We start from the raw sequence: 11,731 nt of genomic DNA on the forward strand, positions 1-11,731 counted from the left end.
GCTGCCGCGGGAGCCGCAGGGCCGCCGCCGAGCGGGCCGCGGCAGGGACAGTCTACAAACTCCCAGCCCTGGCGGGGCCGCGCGCGGCGCGTCCACACACAGCCCGGACGCGGTAGAGACGCTCCTCGGTGCTTAGCCTACCAGGCCTGGGGAGGGTCTGTCCTCAATTTCTTCCAACACCCCCCTACCTAACCTCTCCAACTTCTCCCCGCTTCTGGGCTCTCGGCTCCCGAAGGCAGGGATTCTGGTCGGGGACGTGGGGCAAACTCCCCGCCCTCCCAGGCCGAGAGCTCAGCCAATTCGAAACGCCCCAGCTTTTCAGGGGCCGTCTGCAAATTCTCAACTCTGTGGGAGACGACTTCTAGCAACCTTTCAATTCCGCAGGCCAAAGGGAGAGAGGAGCGAAAGAGGCAGGTTAATCGTGGCCATAAATAATATTCTAGCAAGGTCGGGGATAGTGTACAAATGCTCATATGACGAAGCATCCTCCAGAGTGGTGCAGTCCAGGGGCTTTTTAAGCACTAGAGGCGTTCTGGCAGTGAAGCCCAGTGAGGGAAGACTGGGGGCTCACCCATTTACAGGTGTGTGCAATGTTAATAAATGCCCTGAGTCTCAGTGTCCTTTGCAGACTGGGTTATAGGTAGCCTTATGAGCCTACCACATGGGTTGTTGTTTTGTTTTGTTTTGTTTTGTTTTTACCTTGGACAAGTCACTTAGTCATTTGAATTCAGCCTCTTTATCTATGAGCATGATACTGCCCCGGAGTCTATTTTGAAGATGAAGTAAAATATGTGAAAGATACTTAGGTATACTTGGCATATAGTAGGCGCTCAATAAATGAATCACGTTTCTCTTTCTTTTTCTTCTTGCCCTCCCTGGATTCTGTGAACACTCTGGATGAGCTAGCCGAACATTGTACTATTATAAATCCAAAACGAAGTAAAACACATCCCATGCCCAGAAGGTACCACAAACATTCACTGACAGGACATGTTAAATCCAACCCAACCCTGGGGAGACAATGTCATACATTTGCGTCGCTGAGCATTATACATCATTAAGTAGGATCTAGAATGGAAAGACAGGGGCCCAGTCAATCACCTAGAGGTCAAAATGACAGGGTTCATAATCCCAGCAGGTTTCAGGCCCTATAACTAGTCACTACATCAGGTTTAACTTCCCCTAACCTTCCCTGTGGCATTTCCACACTTCTATTTCACTGTCCTCCTTGGGGTCTTCTGTCTTGAATTTAGATCACCCCATTCTACTGCCCAGAATCCTCAACAGAGGCTCTGAAAACTGGCCATGGAATTTTTAGATCCTATAATGACTTAGCTCAACTTTCTCATTTTGTAAGTGAGCTCTCAGAGCCACCCAAGGAGTCGGGGAAATATTCTGACCCCAGGATCTTAGTAGAACATATCTCATGGTCTCTCTTACACTTATTTAGCTAGTTCTCATCTCAAGGCACATTAGGTCAGTCCTACCTTTAACTTCAAGCTCAAGTAAAAGGCTCTAACATTTTTTGACTGGATGAGCCCCTAATTCTCAGCTGTCAGAAACTGTCTGGGTGATACTCAAGAACCACAAGGAAATCTGTAAGGACTATTCCTCTTAATAAGACCTTTTGGTGAAATCCCAGGAACTTTGCGAGGTACGTATTTTTCTCAGTCCCTTGTTAGAAAATAAGGTCTCACAGTGCTTAGGGCACTAGGAGGGAAATAGAAGAAGAGTGACATCTGGTGGCTAAGACTTTCTGTGCTTTGAATATGGATGGTACAGATTCTAAATCAAGTAGATTTGCTTCAAAGCCAAGTTCCTGCAGGTGGTTAATAACTGTACCACCTGGTTGCTTAGAGATTTCTGAGAGACATCAGTCATTTAAACATTGCTGACCCACTGCTGTAGAGGATATTACATACGGTGATTATTTCAGGACCTTTTAAAAAATGTATTTATGTAGAGAGAAAAAAGGTTTAAGGATGTAATATTCCTATGTACATACATTATATGTATTATATGACATGAATATATTTACATTATATATATTCTATTTAACTGAATAAATCATGTACTTACAATGCCTTTGAAGGAAATTATACTATCTCAATTGTTTTTCTTATAGAATTTATAAGATTATAATTTATATTAATAATTACTAAAGGACACTGCTTATGGGCATAAAGATGCTTACTAGGATGGAGTTGTGTATTCTATCATGACCTCTCAAGAGAGAATTCATTATAAACTTAGAGAGGAAGAAAATGACACAGTACGATTTCAATAGTGAAAGCCCTGGCTGCAGATGGTCAAGGTCATACCTACAGATGAACTGTGGTTGGTGGTTAGCATTTCCTCCACTGTGAACAATGGATGTTAGGTTGAAAGAAGACAGATGTTTGGAATTACTTCACAACAATGCGGCAGTGTCTGTTGGTATTGCTAGGTCTTCTCTCCTTCTTTCCATATATTTGTCCCATGTAACATACTTTAGATAATTGCTCAGTTATAAATGTAGAAAATACAATTCTGTCTACACAAGCAAGTCCATTGTTTCTCAGCATCTCCTACTAAGCTTATATGAATTATACTGGTCTCATAACATCTCATGGAACAGATTTACTATGCCCATTTTATAGAAGAAGCATCCAAGACTTTAAAAAATTAAGTACTATCCCCACCAACAGGCACTGTTGATTAGGGCCAGAGGCAGGATTGAACCCAAAGTTTTCCATACTCCAGAGTTCAGAATCTTTCCATTACACTCTGATGCCCAATCCCAGGAAGAAATGAAGATCAAGAAAGAGATCACTCTGAAGAGTACACTAAAAACTAAAGGGGATATTTAAGGTAGGAAACACAAATCACATTTCTTAACCTTGTCAAGTTGTATGAAAGTTATAAGCAACAAATGCCAATTGTGTATGTAAACCTTATGAAGATTGGGAGCACGTGATTCAGTCTTGAAGCAGGTCTCTGTGAAATACAAATATCTTTTGGTTGTTGGTGGTTTTTTTCTGCTCAGGACCTGAACTATCTTTAGCGGCTTGGGATTTATGTGCTGTGTAATCCCAGTGGAAGGTGAAGACTCCAACGACCAAGGTGATCGGGTTTTTGAGATGGCACTGCTGACAGCGGTACCAGTGACGGGCGCCGCAGTATTGATGGTGAAAGCTGACGCGGTGTCTTCACCTCACCAGTTCTATGACAAGATTTGAGGAGTCATTTCTAAATGCATGTGCCTCTGAGCCCGACTCCCAGCTTTCCTTTAAATAAATTCCTTTACTCATTACATCGAGTAGAGTAAGTTTCTGCTGCTTGCAGTTACTTAGCCTGACCAGTACAGGCATTAGAATCAACAGACACAAACCCTCAGGACAACAGAAGTGAAGGATGAGTTATCTAGTTTGAATAAGATGGAGGAGGAACAATCCAGCCGGTTGTCAGGGTTTTCATGAAGGCAGATTATGGCATAGGGGAGCACGATCTTTATTCAGTAGTCACTGTGCTCACCTAAAATGAAGTACCCTTTAAAAACAGTTCTGGGGAAATCAAGTAGCAGCTTAGGAATACAAGGACTGTGGGAGTAAAGTGGTTGTCGAGGTTGTGTTTTTTGCTGTTGTTTTGTTTTTTATGGAGTTGGACAGCTTAAAGAAAGAGAATAATGAGCTCTTACTCCTAATTTCTTGGCTCAAACTCCTGTTTTCAGCTCTAAGGACATCTATTTGATGGATTTTTCTGTGATTTCTTTTCTTTTTTTTTTTTTTTTTTGCAGTTTTTTTTTAATTTTTTTAGTGTTTCTTATTTAGTTTTGAGAGACAGAAAGAGCAAGGGAGGGTCAGAGAGAGAGGGAGACACAGAATCCGAATCAGGCTCCAGACTCTGAGCCAGCTGTCAGCACAAAGCCCGAAGTGGGGCTCGAACCCACAAACTGTGAGATCATGACCTGAGCCGAAGTCAGACACTGAACCGACTGAGTCACCCAGGTGCCCCTTTTCTGTGATTTCTAACACAGTCAACCAAACAAACAAAAAACAATAACAATAAAATTTAATTTTGCTAGCAACTAGATGTCAAGATAACTAAAACTAAAAACAAAATCTGATCTTGTGGGTCGCTGAATTACAAAATCACACAAACTCACGGCCTAAACACTCTCTTATCTAAAACGGGGACATTGATGAGAACAGAGTAGAACCCTGAGAACTGAATGGAGCAACATGAGAAAACTCAGATGACAATGCACTCCACACCCGTCCATGTGGTGACGTCCCTGGCCCCATAAAGGCAATGATGAGGTCCCTAGCACAGCTCAAGAGACCAAATGAAAATGTAAACCCTGAAGAAAATGTAACCATCACATGGAGTTTTGACATTCTGCTATCTTGTAAGAGCCAAAGTCCGGGAAACACATGTGGCAAGAGATTCTGAAAATTCTAGACCAGAGCAGGAAGAAGGCAGCTTTAGATTGGGCTGACTCTACTGATATGGAGGCATTTAACAGAATTCTAGGCTCACTGTGCCTATGTGAGCACTTGGGGATAATATTAATCATCTGCTCAGTTGGTGCTGAAATTCAGACTTCATGGGAACCCGCATAAATAATAATGCCAGCTGGCACACATGCAGCTCTTGGTGGGTACCAAGCACTATTTAAAATACTTTCATGTCCTAGGGCACCTGGATGACTCAGTCAGTTAATCATCCAACTTTGGCTCAGGTCATGATTTCATGGTTTGTGAGTTCAAGCCCCATATCAGGCTCTGTGCTGTCAGTGTGGAGTCCATTTCAGATCCCTCTCTTTGCCCCTCCCCTGCTCATTCTCTCTCTCTCTCTCTTTCTTTCTCTCTCTCTCTCAAAAATAAATAAACACTTAAAACATTAAAAAAGAAAAGTTATAAAAATGCAATACTTTCATATATTGTTATTTAACCCTAAGACTAAACCCGAGATATGTATTATCATCTCTACTTATAGAAGAGGAAACTGAGGCATTTGGAGCGTCAACTATTTTCCACATGCAACTTATACATGGTGAAGCTGAGATTCAAATCAGTTAGCCTGGTTCTAGAGTCTTGCTTTTCAAGATCTATGCTGAAGTTCTTCTCATGAAGGTGAGATGCCAGAAATACCTTGATTTTATGTAGAGAAACCAATTCAAGAATTTAGGAAAAATGACATAAAAGATTCATCAGATGGTGACCTACTTATCTATCCCAATAGTATGTTCTCCAAGATGCCCCAGAAGATACATATTTGCCTCCGCACTGAGAAGCCCACTGGGGAAGGGAAGGCCAGCAGTTTTGAAAAGCACTGCTGCGGGGTTTCCTCTGTAGGCCAGACCTTACAACACAGAGTCGTAGCCCTCATTCCGTTCCCAAATCTGCTGACCACCTGCCAGGAACCCCTTGAAGACAACAGAGACTGCACATTTGCAGCAGACCCCAATGGACAGCCATCCAAAAGCCATCCCCAGTCCCATTTTCTTTACTACATGCTACTACAGAATCTGCAAGGCCAGATTCTTGCATTCTCCTGTCTGCAAGTCCTGGGTGTTGGGGCACCAGTGACCCAGTTCTGGCCAATGAGATCTAAGGAAAAGTGTGCTGAGGGATGCTGAAAAAGATGATTTGTTTCCTTTTAATAGAGATGTGGGAGGACATAGGTTTTCACCTTGGCCACCCCAGTACCTCTTGCCTTTGAATGAGGTCATGCCTAGAGCTATAGCAGCCATCATTCAAATATAGGGTATAAGTCTAAGTGTAAAAGCCACTCAGGTGACCGGTACTTAAGGATGAGAAGAGCCTGAGCCTTTGAAGAACCACGCCCACACCCACGTGCCTCCAGGCTTCCAGTTCTGTGAGGGAAACAAATCCCTACTTGTTAAGATATTATTTCTCTCCTTTTTCTAACACTTGCCTCGATGATAAAGTAACTCTTGAAGAAGGATCCAAAATAACATTACAGATATGTGCCATGTATCTTCCTTCCAACACCTAGAAGAAATCCAAAATTTGTATCCATTGCTTTTCTGTCTTTCCTGAAAACTTTAAAGAGGATCCATTTATATCAATTACAGCAATATATTTTTAAAAATTCGCTTCCTCTTTCCATCCACTTTGATCAGAGCATACAGTGCTGCAGGGCATCTTGCTCCCTGGGCTCCAGCTCTTTTCTCCCTCTTTTCTCCTTGCTCCTCTCCTACTTCTACCTTTGTGATGTAGATTTTCTGGCTTCTAACCAAAAACCACAGAGGGGGAGGAGGGGGCGATTGTAGTTGCAGAAGTCCCTTCAGTGATTCCCAGAGCTTCTAAAATAATTTTTTTTCCATCACATATAATATTTTACTTTAACTTTTTAATTGTGTTTACAGTTGCTTAGAGATTTCTGTATTTCAGGACCTATAACTGACTTTCATTTTATTTATTTATTTACTTTAAGAGAGAGAGAGGGAGGGAGAAAGAGGGAGAGACCACAAGTGGAGGAGGGACAGAGGGAGAGAGAGAGAGAGAGATAGAGAGAGAGAGAGAGAGAGAGAGAGTCCGTCCCAAGCAAGCGCCACACTCCACACTGTCAGCACAGAGCCCGATGCAGGCCTCAAATTCACAAACTGTGAGATCATGATCTGAGCCAAAACCAAGGGTTGGAAGCTTAACCTCCTGAGCCAACTAGGCACCCCATAAAGATGCTTTCATTTTTAAAGTAAAGATGCCTTCTCTTGGAAAATGAGTTGGTTCAAACATAAGGCCAACTCACATTTGAGAATGTCAAATGTCCACAAAGTGCATATCCTAGAAACAATAGCCTATATTTTAAAAATAATTCTAATGCTTAAGATGGCATTTCAGTAAAACCTTGGATTGCGAGGAAATTGTTGGAGTGTTCCGCATGATGAGCAAACATTTCTAATAAATTTTAACTTGATGAACAAGCAGTGTCTTGCAATGAGCGTAGTACTTGATCCTGAATGTCACATGATCACAACTGAGCCAATGGTTCTTGAAATTCTCTCTGATGTATGAGTGCTTTGGATTACAAGCATGTTTCTAGAATGAATTATGCTCACAAATCAAGGTTTTACTGTACATGTAAAGGCAGGGGAGCTAGGCTTATTCCTACATAAGATTATATTAATGGTCCCATACTGGTCATATATATTCCAGTTGCCCCTGTAAGAAATTATGACAAACATAGTGGCCTAAAGTATTACAAATATATTATCTTACAAGGCAGATCAAGAGTATTAAGGGGCTAAAATCAAGGTGTCAACAGGATTGGTTCCTTCTGGGTAGCCCAAGGAAGGATCTGCTCCTTGCTTCTTTTAGCTTCTAGAGGCTCTGGCATTCCTTGGGTCCTCACTGCATCATCCCAATTCTTGCTTCTGTTATCCTATCACTTTCTCCCTACTTTGACCTTCTTGCCTCTTTCTTATAAGGACCCTTGTGATTATATTTAGAGCCCAGATAGAAAATACAGGATTACCTCTTCATCTAAACATCCTAACAATCATAGGTGCAAATTCCCTTTTGCCCTATAGAAGGCCAGCAGCAGGCTCCAGAGATTAGGATGTGAACCTCTTTAAAGGATCCTTATTCTGCTTACCACATTCTACCTTCTGGCCCCCAAGGATTCACATCCATCCCACACCAAAATACACTCACCCCTTTCCAATATGCCCCAAATTCTCAACCAATCACATCATCAAAAACAAAGCCCAAATCTCTCTGAACATTATCAGTTCAAAAGTACCAAATCACGTCATCTAAATCAAGTACCCATTCTGGAGCAAAATTCCTCTCCATCCATAGATTTGTGAAACCAGCAAACAAGCTATTGACTCCCCCAAATACAATTGTAAGACAGATCCAGGACAATAGTTACAGACATTCCCATTCAAAAAGGAATAACAGGGGCGCCTGGGTGGCTCAGTAGGTTAAGTGTCCGACGTCGGCTCAGGTCATGATCTTGTGGTTTGTGGGTTTGAGCCCCACATCAGGTTCTGTGCAGACAGCTCAGAGCCTCGAGCCTGTCTTTGGATTCTGTGTCTCCCTCTCTCTCTGACCCTCCCCTGCTCATGCTGTGTGTCTCTCTCTCTCAAAAAGAAATTTTAAAAAACATTAAAAAATGTTTTTAATAAAAAAATATTTTAAAAAAAGGAATAACATAGAGGGAAGAAAGAAGTCACCTGTGCCAAGCAATTTTGAAATCTACCTGTGAAAACTATTTCACGGTCTGCGATTAAAAACTCCTGTGGCTTTTGGCTCAAATCCCTGAGGCCAGGAGTTTATCCCCAGTCATTCTTTATTTTTCATGAAGAGTAGAACATGTTTTCACCTAAGTAGTTTGATCCGCCTGTTTCCTGCCTATGGCACTTGGGGAGGCCAACAATCTTTTCTTACTCTGTTCCGTCTGTGCCCTCTTTGGTTCAGAGTGACAACCTTTCTTATATAACACTGTCAAGAACCTTGTGGGTCTCCCATGTATGTTACAGAGATTGCCACCATTAGACAAAAAGCTTCTCTACAGATTCTTCCTGGATAGACCCATGAGATGGCTGAGGAGATCCATTAGTCACATGCTTTATCTCTTCAAAGAGCCCTCTGTGTGCAGAATATGGTGACATTTTATTTCTTCCCAGGTACTAGCAAATGATTGTCCACCCACACACTCAGTATCGTCTCCAGGCTTTCTTTCCTGATTATAAGTCTCCTAATTTTGGTCTTTTTTGCAATCTGGATAGGCTGAGAATTTCCAAAATCATTAATTCTTGGTTCCATTTGCTTAACATTTCTTTTCTCAATTTATCTTTCTTCTTGGATTTTACTACAAACAATAGGAATCAGGTAGTTTGCATCTTCAACACTTTATTTAGAAATCTACTCAGTTGGGCACCTGAGTGGCCCAGTCAGTTAAGCATCCTACTCTTGGTTTCCGCTCAGGTCAGCAGCTCATGGTTCATGAGTTTGAGCCCTGTGTCAGGCTCTGTGCTTATAGCACAGAGCTTTCTTGGGATCCTCTCTCCAACTCTCTCTGCCTCTCCCTTGCTCACACATGCTCTTTCTCTCTCTCTCTCTCTCTCTCTCTCTCAAAATAAACTTTGAAAAAGTCTCCTCAGTTAATTATCCAAGTTCATCACTAACAAATTCTTTCCACATAAATCTAGGACACAACTTAGCTAACCATTCTACCGTTAGAATCTCCTTTCTTCCATATTCCCATAGCATATTTCTCATTTCCTCCTGAGCCCTTACAAAAGCAGTTTTTAACATCCATATTTCTCCTAAAAGTCTGTTCGATGCAATCAAGTCTTTTTCAAACTTTAAATCATGCTCTCAATTCCAAACCCACATCCACATTTTTAGGTATTTGTGACAGTGGCACCTCCCATTCAGATACCAAAATCTGTACTGGTTTTCAATTGCTGCTATAAAAAAATTATCACAAATTTAGTGGCTTAGAAAAACATAAATGTATTCTCTTACCGTTTGGAGGTCAGAAGCCTAAAATCAAGATGTTGGCAGGGCTACATTCCTTCTGGAGGCTCTGGAAGACATTCTGTTTCCTTGCCTTTTCCAGCTTCTGGAGTCCTCAGTCCTTGGCTCGTGGCCCTGGATCATATCACCTTTTCTCCTTCTGTTTCCCATATCCTTTTTCTTTAAAAAAAATTTTTTTTAATGTTTATTTATTTTTGAGAGAGAGAGAAAGAGCATGAGAAGAGAGGGGGAAGAGAGATAGGGAGAAACAGAATCAGAAGCAGGTTTTAGGCTCTGAGCTATCAGCATAGAGCCTGATGTGGGACTCAAACTCACAAACCACGAGATCATGACCTGAGCCAAAGTTGGGTGCTTAACCAACTGAACCACCCAGGCGCCCCCCCTATATTCTTCTTCTAATTCTGACTTTACTTCTCTCTTAGAAGGATCCTTTGGTTACATTGGGTTCACCCAAAAATCCAAGATAATCTCTCCATCCTAAAACTCTTACTTTAATCACATCTGAAAGGTCCCTTTTGCTATATGAGGTAATATTCTCAGGTTCCAGGGTTTGGATGTATATTACTCAGCCTACCACTGGTCCTAATTCTGCATCCTTCCTTGGAACCATGGCCTTTGTCATGTCATTTTGTAGCACCCTCTCTCTTAGGGTGGGGTGTCCTCCTGACCCTTGTACTCTGGGCCTACCCCTATGACTTGATTTGGCTAATAGGCAGGAGGCAAAGTGATGCCTTCAGTGGGTCTTTCAGATCTCCTCCCCTCTTTTGAACCATTGCTATGAGAAGGAGTATTTCTCTCGGTCTAGTCCAGGGATCCCATGAGAAAACCTACCCCACGCACACCTAGCTTAGAGTAGAGTCCCCAGGAGCCCCCAGCTGCTCTGCGAACAAGAGTAAGCCCAGGGAAGAGCAGATCATCTCCATAGCTAAGACTGAGATTTGAGAAACAGATGCTTACTGTTGAATGCCACTGAGTTTTAGGGTAGTTTATTAAATAGCAATAGAATTCTTTTATTTGCACAATAATTTTAAGACCTAAGGAAAAACTACCAGGGGCCACAATTGTTCAGAATACCTAGAGCCATGTGAATTCAGCACACACATACGCACTTTTCATTTTATAGCTCATCAAACTTAATTTGTTAGGGCTTTGTTAAAACTGCTTCCAAAGAAAATGTCTCGGATGAAGCAAAGTGGGACAAGAGAAAAACTGAAGAAGGCAATGATTTAAAAGAGAGAGAGATCATCTTTCCTGGAATGTCCTCAACAGAAGTTAAAATGATGAGGGAGTCTTTCAGCTGTGCTGAAGAAGTCTTCCAAAGACCAGAAAATTCTATAAAGAACACTTTAGGTATTGCATATTGATGCTCTTCTTTATTTTAAATATTTTACAAATTAGAAAGGGTTTCTTAAAGTGTTTTTTGCAATACTGTTCAGCTATCTTTTCTTCAATTTATTTATTAAAAATTTTTTTTAATGTTTTATTTATTTTTGGTACAGAGAGAGACAGAGCATGAGAGGGGGAGGGTCAGAGATAGAAGGAGACACAGAACTGGAAGCAGGCTCCAGGCTCTGAGCTAGCTGTCAGCACAGAGCCTGACGCAGGGCTCGAACCCACAAACGTGAGATCTGACTTGAGCCAAAGTCAGAGGCTTAACCAACTGAGCCACCCAGGCGCCCCTCAATTTATTTTTTTAAATATTTACTTTAATGTTCATTTTTGAGAGAGAGAAAAAGCATGAGCTGAGGAGGGGCAGAGAGAGAGAGAGGGAGACACAGAACCTGAAACAGGCTCCAGGTTTTGAGCCAGCAGTACAGAGCCTGACACAGGGCTCAAACCCACAAGCCAGGAGATCATGACCTGAGCCGAAGTCAGATGCTTAACCGACTGAGCCACCCTGGTGCTCCTCAGCTGTCTTGATTGATGCTGTTGTTGCTGTGGTACGTGTTTAGCAGTTGTGTGCCAATAGCTGATTGTGTGGATCTCCCCCAGACTCCGTGTTCTGTGGTTCAGTGACATCAGGATGATAGCTAGTAATGAGCCATGGTGGGAGTTTTTATATCATGGAAACCTTGCTTCAGTTATGGATGTGTGCATGGGGTCATAATAGAAAGTGTATTTCTTACACTGGGTCATGGTCAAAAGCGAGGAAAGCCATGGCTCTCACAGTGATTGAGGAAACTTCAACTCCCTGCAGTACTAACAATTTATTTGTGGACAACATTTCTGTCCCTGGA

This window comes from Suricata suricatta, chromosome 3 (assembly GCF_006229205.1).
Source record: "Suricata suricatta isolate VVHF042 chromosome 3, meerkat_22Aug2017_6uvM2_HiC, whole genome shotgun sequence".
In the NCBI taxonomy this organism is placed as follows: domain Eukaryota; kingdom Metazoa; phylum Chordata; class Mammalia; order Carnivora; family Herpestidae; genus Suricata; species Suricata suricatta.